Genomic DNA, 13,971 nt, shown 5'->3' with positions numbered 1-13,971 from the left:
AGCGGGGTGCACGTGCGTTGCACATGTATGTTTTTATTGTCAAAAGAATATATTTGAATTGAAGTGAGTAAAAAAAATCATTTTCAACTATGAATATAATATATTTCCATTATATTAAAAGTAGACAATTTAAACACACATCTTGCCATGTTAAAGCTTGATTCCTCATAGTAAGGAAGTTGTAACCGGTGCAAGTAATAACCATTGAAGAAATTCTTTGAATTATCAAAATTGAAGAAAATAAAAAATGACCACAAAAGCAACCAAACGAATGAAAGGCTTATTTTTAGGGATGAAAGGGTGTGCTTTTTAAACTTTGAAATCTTACTTTTGTATAAGCAATGCTGTACTGGTGCCTTTTTGTTTGAAAATACTTAATACTATAGAGGACCTTGTAGGCCATGCACCTACTAATAGGGATGAGCATGGGTTGGTTCGGTTCGGTTTAGTTCTATGGTAGAACCTAGAACCTACCCTATAGGGTTGGTTCCAAGTTTTTGGAACTAGAACTTACCTTATAGGGGTTGGATCCAAGTTTTTGGAACTAGAACCTACCCTGTGAAGGTCTATTCAAGGTTGGTTCTGGTATTGGTGGTTTCGAGGTCGGTTCCAAGGTCTACCCGTAAAACTTGTTCTTTATTTACTCTCCCCCTTGAGGAAAAAAACATGTTCTTTAAAAACTTGATTTTCAAGAAAAGTATATATATTTTAAAACTTATATTATCTCTATTGATTAAATTGAGTAAGTTATATGTAGACTATCACTATATGGTTCAAAACTTATAATTTAAATTTAAATTTTGTAAATGTTACCTTTTACATTATTTATTATACACATTCAAATATTAAAATGAAAACAAATGGTCAAATTTATACAACTATAAAATGTACAAATGTTCTCATAATATTTCTAAAATTTTGGTTGGACAAAAATTACCCTCTTATTTAATATTTTGTGAAGTATAAATAAGGACAAAACAAGTATTTCATGTGTTTAATAAAACATATTTAAAGACTGAAATTGCTCTTCACATGTATAATAAACATATTTAAGCTGGTTATCACAAAGTCTTTGCAAGTCCTAAACCCCATTTTACCGAACCTAATTTCCTGATCTTTTTCCTCTATCAGATCTCTGGGTCATTAGATATTTGGGAAATGTTAAAGGTTATGGGTTTGAAATTTAAGGGTGCATCTTCAGAAAATGATTCAAAGCCCTCCAACGACCAACACATAGGAGAGGGAGCCAGTCCTGGAAAGATTTTTATTGGTGGATTAGCTAAAGGCACGAACTTAGCTACATTCACAAAGCATTTCAGAAAATTTGGAGAGATAATCAATTCGGTGATAATGAAAGATCGAAACATCGAGCAATCAAGGGATTTTGGGTTTATTACTTATGCTGCTGATCCATCAGTTATGATTATAGAAGAGACCCATGTTATCAATGGAAAACAAGTTGAAATTAAAAGAACCATATGTAAGGGCTCTGTACAATCTAAGGATTTTAAAATAAATAAGATTTTTGTTGGTGGGGTGCCAACAATTGTCGCTAAAGACAAGTTCAAAAAGTTCTCCAAGCATGGGAAGGTGGTGGATCATCAGATCATTCGTGATCATGCAATCAATCATTCTCGAGGCTTTGGATTCATTATATTTGACAATGAATAAGTTGTAGATGATATGTTAGCCAAGGGTAATATGATTGATATGGCAAGCACCTAGTGAGTTTAATGAAATGGTTATTCAGGAAGTCGTTATGTACACCAATATGGTTTTACTTCATATTGCAACATGCAACTTCTAATTAAGAAAAAAGGTAAAAACAAGTATTTTATAACATGTTTGATAAAACCTATTTAAAGATTGAAATTAATGAAAATAATTTCTCAACATGAATGGTAATTGAAAGTGCCCAAAGATCAAAGTATATTTAATATTTCACTCCTCTATCATTATTAGTAAATGATATATTACAAGTGTCTTTCTATTTCATGTATAATTATCCTAAATTGTCATTGAATCATGTGTTCTCAATTGGTTGTTGCATTGAATGAATAATGATTTTTTTTTTATTTTTTTTATTTAAGGTAAATTGCTGAAACCTCCCATGAAATTTTTTACCAATGTCTCCTTTAAAATCTGGTAATTGCAATCATTTCCCCTAAACTTTCTGGCACAGTTGTAAGTAGGCCCCTTGTTAGAATCCTCTAATAATAGACACAAAAATGTTCAAAATACCCACACTGTTACTATTGAAGATGATTTCTATAGAAAAACAATACAAACTTTATGAAGAAAAGAAAAGAGTAATTGCATGGGTATTTTGGACAATGTCATATCTTTTGTTAGAGGATTCTAATAGAGATGGTCTATTTGCAACTGTGTTAGAAAGTTTTGAGGAGGTGATTGCAATTACCAATTAGCAATTTATCCCTTCTTTTTAATTGGCAGTGCTATGTATTCAATTAATGTCAAGTTAACATCGAATGACCAAATCCTGGTTATAGTTTAATTGGTCATCAACCTTCTCAAAGGGCCAAAAAGATATAAGCAACTATGCCAAATTGGGAATTGACTTGCACACTTGTAGAATTATTCCAATCATCCATTTCTATAGCTTTCAAAAAGATCATCAATTTTTTTTTTTTTTTTTTTTTTGTATAAGATACATTACAATGACCCATTTCAATGCTTATTTGTTTCTATGAACTGACACTATTCACTCTAATTTTAGGGTTATGCTTAGTTTTACAAACATAGGGTTAGGGATATTGATGGGTAGGGATGATCATTTATGATCTAGTTCAGCCCGACAAGCTCAATTTGCAAATTCTTAGGCCTAGGCAATCAAATTTCTCTCAAGCCTAGTCTAGATCAAACTCACGTCAAGCCCCACATAATGCAAGTGGGGCCCGGGCCAAGCAAACCCTGTGTTTGATAAATCCGACCATCCCAAAAGTTGTATGTATATTTAACATATATACTATAATATTGGTATAATGGCGAGTTAACAGTCCAACCTTTTAAACCAAATAGAAAACCCTGCATGTCAATTAAATAATAAATAATTAAAAAGATAAAAATACAAAAAATATAAAGTATATACATTTTGTAAAAAAACATTTGAGCACATCTCTTATGCTTTTTTTATGAAGGATAACAATAAGCTATAGTAATTAAGAAAAAAAGGGAGAATGAACAAACGAAAAGCAGAGCCCTTTAAACTTAAGGTAGAAATGCATAATTAAAATGTTCTCTAAAAAGACCAAAATTTGCCAATGAGTGAGCCGCTATGTTACATTTCCCTGAATCCATCTCTAGGAAGTCAATATATGTACAACTAGGTCCCTAGCCTAGTTGAGTAGATACTTACATGGGACCTTGGAAGCTAGCCACCTAATTGTATTTTCAAAATCTCCCTCAATCATAAATGGACTTTAACCTTAGCAGTTTAGCTATTTGAAGACTAGGGAGCAAGGCTAGGATCTCTACCTTCGTGGAACTTGTAATCCCAATAAGCCCACTAAAATCCCAAAAGGTTCTACCTCAAATTGGCCAAAAACATTCCCCTACACCAATGAAACTGGGCTTACCCAAGGACCTACCATCAAATCTAAGAATGATGCCATTTGTGTCAAGTGAGGGTTGCCTACTAACTATTAAGAGTGCAGGGGGAGAATGCAAACAGATGAAACTAGGTTCCTTTTTATATCTTCCACACTAATTCCCATGAACTTCTTACTACTAGAAGCCAAAATTACAACAACTCACTATGTGATCAAGAATCTACTTGAAAGATCTGCTCTTTTTCTTAAAAATGTATAGGTTGCAGTCCGCCCAAATGGTCCACATGATAGCTTGACGAACAAAATTCCAATATAATTTCCCTCACTTTTCTAAGCCTCCATGCCTCCATTGGGAAATCAGATTGCAGACATGATTCAAACTAACTCAATTCAAATTAAAAAGAAGAAATAAAGGCTAGACCTTTTTGCTCACACTACAATACATAAAAATGATTTGCTGAAGTGTGAGCACTCCAAATTCTGTGATCTAACTGACTGGGTAAGATGCAAACTTCAGAAAGAAAGGACTTTAAGTGATAAAGGTCCAAATTTTCATGGTCTCTAAGTGTTTAACACCAATTAAAGGTCAATTGACAATTGAGTTAGAGTTTGACATAAAGCCTAAAATTGTGCTTTCAAGGTTGAGAGATGAAAAAGACAAGGGAATCACAGGGCTAAAGGACTACTAACCCACTACATATCTATCCAAAATTTAACTTGGGAACCATTACCTACTAAGTATTTGATGTGGTTAAAAACCAATGGGTAGAATTTAGTTATACCTTTCTAGATTGAATCAGCTCAAATTTTATTTGTGTGGAGGGTTGCTATCCCACCCATTGGGATGTAACTAAGTGTTAAGATTATCTTGCTTAGTTGGAAACAAAAATATGTGTGAAAAATAAGATATTTTTTTATACTAATAATGATAGTGGAATACACTAAAATTGACCCAAAAGTAAACTGGTTTTCCCATGTATGAAAGTGGTGGGACATTTCAAACCACCTAGGTCATATGGGTCATTCCATGATGTTATAATTAAATAATAAAAATTTAAAAAGTAAATAGAAATACAGTAGATCATAAATAAATAAAAATTATATAGAAAAAATATGGGCACATATTTAATATTATGCATTCATCATATCAAGAATATAAATATGATAAATAAAAAATATTTTTATTAATGATGGAAATAGAATGGAAAAATCAATGAAAAAGAAAATTAATATTTGACTCTTGACCCCACCAACTAGGCCAAAGAGTTAAATGGTTCAAATAGTTGGGTCAGCACATTATTAGCCAAGCTAATGGCTTTTTATGAGCAAGTAATTTGATGATAAATGGACCCAAAGTACAGGTGTGATTGGTTAATTAGTTGATTTGACCATGAGTATTAAACATGTCTTTAATATTATATATTCATCATATTAAACAAAAATATGTCTAAAAATGAGAATTATTGTGATTAATGATAGATATAGGAAGAATATAAAAAAGAAAATAAAAGAAAATAAATGTATCATCTATAGCTTGTTGGCTTGGTGAAATAGATCATTTGTTTCATTAATATACACTATGCTTGGATTACTTATATTTCTTACATGGGTTTTGCTAAGAACACTAAATTGTAATTATTGTTCTTGTTTTTTTTTTGTTATTGTATTGTTATTATTATTGTCATTTGAAGCTATCACAATATCACGTTCAATGTATGTGCACATTTACTAGTCACTTAAAGTAACTCAATAGTCAAGTGGGACCATAGCCTTTGTAATCATGAGTGCTTGGATTCAAATCTTCACATCTACAAAAGTATTCCAGAGTTTATTTCAAGGCAAGTTCAGTTCCAAGGCAGGTTCTACTAAGGTCAGTCCTATCAACCAAAGCCGGTTCATGGGGTCGGTTTTGGTAGGGTAAACCCCTAGACCCTAGAACCAGCCTGGGTGGGGATTGGTTACAAGAGTTTGGAACCAGAAGACCCTACCCTGTAACAGATCGGGTAGGATTGGTTCAAGGTCGATTCCATTCGTTTCCGGGTAGAACCTATTTGCTCACCCCTACCCACTAAAATACTTTGCATTTCCATCTTTTCTTTCTTTCCCCCCCCCTCTCAATTGCTTCACAAATGTGTGATTATTTTCGATCTAGGTTGATTGGAGAAAGACCATTACCTAATATTGTTTCTAGTTATCGAGGGCCTTGGGAGAGTGGGTTGGATACAATCATAACCTTTGTGCCATTTTTTACACAAAGTGGTCACTCTTAAACTTGAAGTCGTGTTCTTACAATTGATAGTCCAGCATTTTACCATTACACCAGCATAAAATCGTTCCATATGAAACTATTCACCATTTTCATTCACCAGCCCATTTTAGTGTTTAAGATTCAAAGAATGCTTTGTAATATGATCATTATTCATGAGAACAAAAAGAGAAGTCAAATCATATTTAAAAATTAAAGAAATTCCAACAATTAAAATTAAAACCAATCAATATTGATATAAGAAAGCTGGACCAGTAGATGGGCTAGGGCAAGAATTAGACTATTTCACCCAAATGCAAATGTATTCATAATATAAATGGGACCGGATCTAGTAGGCACATTAAAGTAAGCATGTTAGAAGAGCAATTGATAAACAACCGTCAAAAGTGGGCATTAATCTTTTTCAAGGGTGGGGTGAGGGTATTTTAAGGGATAGGTGTCAAAAAAAATTTCAATTGCTCATTGAACGTAATTACAACTTTGTGCCTACCCCATCCGAACCCTATATAAATAGCCACAAAGTTAATATAAAGAAGCTTTATGGGGAAAGTAAATGAAATCATTGAGTACGGGGAAAGTGAAATGCAAAAAATTAAGCTTTATGCTAGATAATAATTTTTTCTCTAGTCAATAGATTCTAATAGCATAGCCTTCAAAAAAAATTTTTTCTAGACAAAATGGATTTCCTTTTTCTTACTAAAAAAAGGGTCTTTCTTTTAATTCCCAATGAGCAAGCTTACTAAGGGAACCCAAGGGGCATTCTTTTTTCGGATTTTGAGAGGGGGGAAGGTTGGTCAATGGGATTTTTGTTTCAATTGACCAAGAATCCCATGTTCTTTTTTCAAATTTATGTAGGGACTAGGGGAAGTTTAATTTCCTGGCCTATCTCCTAGGTGGATAAATAACTTTCCCACCTAAGGGGAAAGTTGCTAGCACTTGAATGGGACAAAAATGCCCCTTTTAATAATGATTTTTTTATAGATAAAATAGTCATTGCCTTATTTACATGAGAAATAAAAGAACGTGGGTAAATGCACTTACCTGGGTAAGTGTTTCTCAGGAAAAACTTACCCAAATAACCGCATTTACCTGGGTAAATAACTTACCGAAAAGCGAACGGGGCCTTAGGGGAATCCAAATGGATTTATAAAATTTGGGCAATTGAAAAGCTACAGAAGTCCCTAAAAATATCGGTATAATGTTCTAGCAAGCTATTTAGGTAGTTTTCATGGGTGAAAATAGAATTTGTTCTATGTATAGACAACATGAAAAGGGAAAAAAATATAAATCTAATGGGAAAAAGCTTTGGATTTTTTGCACATATGTCAGAAAATGTTAACGAAACTTTGTGCACTCTTTTCTTAACAATAAAACAACAAGTTGATTGAAATATTATTTAGAAATCATTTACTAAAACTAACTACAACAGCTTTGTCTTTTCTAGTTTTGTTTTTATTTATATGCTTTTTATATTATTCATTAAGAGGGGAACCAAGTAAGGTTGAGCCAAACAATTAAGCTTGATGCCGTGGAAGTTCACCCAATTTGATAAACTACTCATAACCCGACATGCTTTGGGTGAAGCGAAAAGACTTGGTTGAATTTAAACATATAAAGAACCTAATTCACAACAAACAATCACCGATGCCTAGCAATGGGCACAAAGCTCATCAACTCCTAAAGCAATAAAGAATGGTGCAGAAAAAAAAAAGTGAAAATTCTAGTTTTAGGGTTTATGAGGTGTTACCATCAATGAAAATTTCCAAAGTGGCCATTTTATTTCACCATGGCTGCTTCACAGCTTGTAGTCTATTGCTGAATAAACAAATTGTAATGCTCAGTCGTGATATCTTACCCATGTTATGAACCTGGTGCCATCCTCTTCTTATTTGTAAAACAATACAAAAGTTCATAGATATCACCAAGAAACTGAGAACCCTAACCAGCAACCTCAAAATTGCCACAAGAAGCCCATTGAAAAAAAAAGGGAGAGGGGGAGAGAAATATTTAGACTAGCTAGCTAGTTGCTATTAAATTAAGAGTCAAAAATGGTTGGGAGATTGGAGGAAGGAAACGTGTAAGCGTACAGAAAGCAGAGCAACAAACAGAGAATTTGGATGCTGCAATTTTCGATCTAGCGCAAAAAAACCATTACTTCATCAATGCTACAAGTTTCAATCTCTCTGTTCCTTGCTTCTCAACCTTCTCCACAAGGCAAAAACCAGTCACGTAGAGAATTTGGATGTCCTTGTATTCATTTTAGGGCACTTGTCTCTCTTGTGTGTAGGGTAATAAATAAATGGTCGAGAATTTACTAATTTAATTAGTTGTGCACTCATTCAAAGTTGTATTATTAATAGGTAAAATTGGAAATAAAAATCAGGGTGGTCGAAAAAGATAAATTGTTCATTCTATAATGGTAGGTATAGGTATAGGTATAGGTATATAATATATATAATATAATATAATATTGGGAAACCACATTTCCATCTAACCGTAACCTCTACATCTCCACGGAACCTCTTCTTGCATGCATGTGTAGTTTTCTAGATGTATTTGGATAGTTTCCCGGATTTCTTTGGGAACTTGTACTTAGTATTTTCTTACTGAACTAAATCTCCTAGGCGTAGGAAATTGTATATATAGGCTGTACCTTGTGTAATGAAGAACAACAAAATTCCTCAGAGTTTTCTCATGGTATCAGAGCGAGAAACAGGAGCGAGAGGTCTGTGTTCTGAGACCTCTGGAGATCAGTAGCGGCAGCGACGTTGCTCAGCGCCGACAGAAGACAGATTCGAGACTTCCATCGAAAATAGAAAGAAGAGAAGTTCCACTGTTTGTCTCGGTATCCAGAGCAAGAGCAGAACCAGACTCCAGAGAGACAGAGATCGCGAATCCTCCCAAGGCTACAACCGGCGGTTCCATTACGAGTTCCATTTTCGCAGTTCAGACAAGAAGAGATCGTGAATCCTCCCAAGGCTGCAACCAGTGGTTCCGTTACGAGCTCCGTTTTCGCAGTTCAGACAAGAAGAGATCGAGAATCCTCCCAAGGCTGCAATCGGCGGTTTTGTTCTGAGTTCCGATTTTCATAGTTCAGACAAGAACTCTGCAGAGTTCTTCGGTTCCTCTTCTTCTTCTACAGTCACCTTCTACAGCCTTTGGTTTTCTTCCGAAGGATCGGAACAGTGCGCACCAGTGCACACCAGCGATTCAGAAGGCGTCTCGGTGGTTTTTTCATTATGTTAGGCGGAGGTGAAGACAGTAGAAAAGGCGCAGGGAAAGACACGACCATCTTCTCGCTGTACTACTTGCATCCGTCTGACAATCCTGGAATGATCATCTCACCCGTTCAGTTAAAAGGTGAGAACTGTGAGGAATGGGCGAGATCCATGAGAAACGCCCTCAGAGCAAAGAGAAAGCTCAGGTTAGTTGGCGGAACGTTGGGTAAACCAACAGATGATTGACCGATATCGAAGGTTGGTGGATGGTGAATTCGATGTTGGTTGCATGGATTTTCAATACAATCGAACCAAACTTGCAATCTACTATATCATATACGGAGAGCGTGAAAGACTTGTGGGAGGATCTGCGATAGAGATTTTCTATCGGGAATGGACCTCAAGTCCATCAATTGAAGGCAGATTTGGCCGCTTGTAAACAATAGGGACAAGCAGTGATGGCTTACTATGGGAAGCTGAAGGTCATGTGGGACGAACTGGAAAATTATGATCTGATACCCATGTGTCGTTGTAGCGGTTGCAACTACAAAATTGTGACCATACTTGAAAAGAAGCGGGAAGAAGAGAGGGTACATCAGTTCTTGATGGGCCTTGACGATGCAACTTTATGGCACCGTGCATTTGAATATTTTGAGCATAGAGCCGTTGCCAAGTTTGAACCGTCTCTATGCACTTGTCATTCAAGAGGAAAGGCATCAAAGCATAGCCAAGAGTAAAGAAGAACGAAGTGATGCTGTGGGTTTTGCGGTACATGTAGGTGCTGGTGCAAAAGCAGTTGTTGCACGTACAAAGGGTAAAAACGTGAGTTGTACACACTATGGAAAATCCGGACATGAAACAAAGGATTGCTTCCAGGTGATCGGATGTCTAGAATGGTGGGGAGATAGACTGCACTCCACCGGGAAAGGAGCAGGCTGTGGGCAAAGTGGTTCGAGCGTGTGTGCCGGCAGACGAGGACGAGGAAACAAGGCAAGAGCAAACACTGCCCAAGCAGCGGGAAGTGAGACCAGAGAACAGAGGTTGGAACCACAAATGATCATGACCGTAGTTGGTTTCCAGGACTGAGTGGAGACCAATGGACAACACTTCTCAATATTCTGAATTCACATAAATCTGAAAGACTTTCCGGTAAGAAAAGTTCTACTGATTGGATAATTGATTCCGGGGCGTCGCACCATATGACGAGAAATTAATTTATTGATTGATGTTCGGAATATTACACCGTGTCTGATGGAACTTCCCAATGGGAAGCAAACTACTGCAGTGAAGGAAGGGAGTTTGCATTTGTGTGGAAATATTTATTTACATCATGTGCTTTTTGTACCAAGAATGAACTGCACCCTTATTTCCGTAGCTAAATTATTGTAAGAGATAAATTGTACTGTCACTTTTACTGACAAGTTGTGCGTGATACAGGACCAAACCTCGAGGACTCTAATTGGAGCGGGTGAGCAGTGTGATGGGGTCTATCATTTTAGAGGAGCAGCATTGGTTCGAGCAAATAGAACAGGTAGAATGAGTGAGTGGGAGTTGCGGCATCGCAGATTAGGGCATCCGTCCGAACAGATATTATCTTCTCTTTCTAAAGTAGATAAATTAAACAATAGACCTGAAAGAGATAAGCCATGTGATGTTTGTTACAGAAACAAAATAGGGAAGTTTTTCCTAAAAGTAAACATAAAGCTGATGATTGTTTCTCTTTAATTCATTGTGATACATGGGGTGCTTATAAAGTACCTACCTCTTGTGGTGATGTTTACTTTCTAACCATTATTGATGATTATTCTCGTGCTGTGTGGATTTTCCTATTACTTGAAAAAAGTGAAGTAGCACATAATGTTGAGAATTTTTGTGCAATGGCAGAACGCCAATTTGGCAAGCAAGTCAGAGCTGTTCGAAGTGATAATGGAGCTGAGTTTAAAGGCCTGAAGTCATACTTTGATACTCATGACATTCTGCATCAAACTTCCTGTGTTGGAACACCCCAACAAAATGGTCGAGTGGAAAGAAAACATAGGCATATTTTGAATGTTGCAAGAGCATTGAGGTTTCAAGTAGGTTTACCTATTCGGTTTTGGGGGGGAGTGTGTCTTGACCGTTGGATACTTAATAAATAGGACACCTTCTTCCGTACTTGGTGGGAAGACTCCGTATGAGGTACTGTTCGGGATGACACCTCAATACGAACAAATAAGAGTGTTTGGCTGTCTCTGCTATGCTCATTGGAGTACTCGAGATAAGGATAAGTTTGGAGCGAAGAGTAGGAAGTGTGTTTTTGTAGGCTATCCCTATGAAAAGAAAGGTTGGTGCATATATGATGTTTAGAGCGGTGAATATTTTGTCTCCCGTGATATAGTCTTCCATGAAAACATATTTCCATATGCCGGTGGTTTGGAAGTAACTCTTGAAGACAACACTAGCCTGGCAATTGCGGCCATAGTTGATGATGATGCCTTTCACAGCCACAGGGGACATAAAGACAGAGGAGATGATATTTGTGCGAATGATAGGGAGAGCTTTCAAAATACTCATAGAGGAGAGGATGAGCAAGGCAATGGAGGGGGTGTGCAGGAAGTGGAAGCTAATGACGAAGAGGACAGAATTAGTGTGGATCCAACACTACAAACAACATTAGAAGAGCAACTTGGCAGGGGACATCGACATCGCACGTCGTCTGATTTGTTAAAACCATATATAACCTACACTGCTCGATGTTTGAAAGACCCCATTCACACTCAAGCCAACTCTGAATCAAAGCCCTTGGGTACGACTCCCTATCCCATAGCAAGTTATGTGACATGTTCTAACTTCTCTGCTAGACATCAAGCTTTCTTAGCTGCAGTCACTACAGGAGCCGAGCCTACTAGTTTTTCTGAGGTAGTAAAAAGTGAGAAATTGAGAGAAGTTATGAGGAAGGGAATTTAGGCTCTGGAGGATAATGGTACATGGACATTGGAATCTCTACCTCACGGAAAAAAAGGCAATAGGGAGTAAATGGGTTTATGAGATCAAATATAATTCAGATGGGACGATTGAACGGTATAAGGCGTGCCTAGTTGTTCTTGGGAATAGACAGGTTGAAGGGTTAGATTACAATGAGACTTTTGCTCCGGTGGCCAAACTGACGACAGTCCAAACCTTTTTAGCCGTGGCGGCCGCTAGGAACTGGGAGTTGCATCATATGGATGTACATAATGCTTTCTTACATGGAGATTTGAATGAGGAAGTATACATGCAGTTGCCGCTAGGATTTGCATCTAAGGATCGAACAAAAGTGTGCAAACTAAAGAAATCTCTCTATGGACTACGTCAAGCTCCCAGATGTTGGTTCTCGAAGTTAACGATGGCCTTGATACAGTTCGGGTTTGTCCAATCGTATCTTGACTACTCTCTGTTCACATATTGCAAACACAATATTTGTTTGCACGTGCTGATATATGTTGATGACCTGATTATTGGGGGAAATGATACTGTTGCCATTTAAGATTCAAAAAGTACCTCCATCGATGCTTCCATATGAAAGATCTGGCTCCACTCAAATATTTCCTATGGATTGAAGTAGCTCGTGGCCCTGAGGGAATTTTCTTGTCTCAAAGGAAGTATGCCCTAGACATCATCTCGGAATGTGGACTCTTGGGAGCCAAACCAACATCCGTACCCATTGAATAGAATCATCATCTTGCATTGGCAAAAGGCACTCTTTTGGAAAATCTGAATCAATATCGACGATTAGTGGGACGGTTGATCTACTTAACCATTACATGACCTGAGTTATGTTATTGTATTCATATCCTAGCTCAGTTCATGCAAAGTCCATGACAAGAACATTGGGAGGCAACTCTGCGCGTAGTGTGTTATATCAAAGGATATCCAGGACAAGGTATATTGTTTCATTCTGATAGCGATCTGCGTCTATATGCTTATTGCGACTCTGATTGAGCAAGCTGCCCATTGATGCGACGGTCATTGATTGGCTACTTTGTTCTACTGGGGCAGTCGCCGGTTTCTTGGAAAACAAAAAAACAACATACTGTGTCACGCTCCTCTGCAGAAGCCGAATATCATTCGATGGCTACGACAAGTTGTGAGCTGAAGTGGATGAAGAAGCTTCTTTTGTCTTTTGGGGTGGTGCATGATGAACCTGCGCGATTGTATTGTGACAATTAGATAGCCTTGCACATAGCCACGAATCCGGTGTTCCACGAGCGAACAAAGCATATTGAGGTCGACTGTCATTTTGTTCGCGATGAGATACGGCATGGGAACATTGTTACTTGCCGTGTTCGAACCACAAAGCAATTGGCTGATATTTTGACGAAGGCTCTGGGAAAAGAGAAATTAGCATATTTCCTTGGCAAATTGGGCATTCAGAATCTACATGCGCCAATTTGAGGGGGAGTATGAGGAAACCACATCTCCACGTAACCGTAACCTCCACATCTCCACGGAACCTCTTGTTGCATGCATGTGTAGTTTCCTAGATGTATTTGGATAGTTTCCCGGATTTCTTTGGGAACTTGTACTTATTTTCCTACTGAAACTAAATCTCCTAGGCGTAGGAAATTGTATATATATAGGCTGTACCTTGTGTAATGAATAACAACAAAATTCCTCAGAGTTTTCTCATATAATATGTATAATGATTAAAAGAAAATTAGAAGAGATATTAATTTCCTATTATTATTAATCATTTTTTAAACATTAATTTTTAAAGCCATTTCACATGTAATAAATTAAGAATAACTTACTAAAGTTTCTATTTTCTAACAATAACATATATATATATATATATATAGATATATATACACCAATCCAAAGTTTAAATTAGAGATGATTCTTATTAAAAACTAAAAAGGACATGTCAATAAAAATATACCCGTTCTGTTCACACACTTCA

At 36.8% G+C, this 13,971-nt stretch overlaps 1 pseudogene; it reads left to right on the top strand.

The window, feature by feature from the left end:
* The first annotated feature begins 1,170 nt into the window (after positions 1–1,170).
* Positions 1,171–8,911, top strand: LOC148871343 (heterogeneous nuclear ribonucleoprotein 1-like; annotated as a pseudogene).
* Positions 8,912–13,971: the final 5,060 nt, after the last annotated feature.

This window comes from Nelumbo lutea, chromosome 2, assembly GCF_056320005.1.
Source record: "Nelumbo lutea isolate HS-2025 chromosome 2, American lotus-T2T, whole genome shotgun sequence".
Taxonomy (NCBI): Eukaryota; Viridiplantae; Streptophyta; class Magnoliopsida; order Proteales; family Nelumbonaceae; genus Nelumbo; species Nelumbo lutea.
This window is presented reverse-complemented; position numbering and strand designations above follow the sequence as displayed.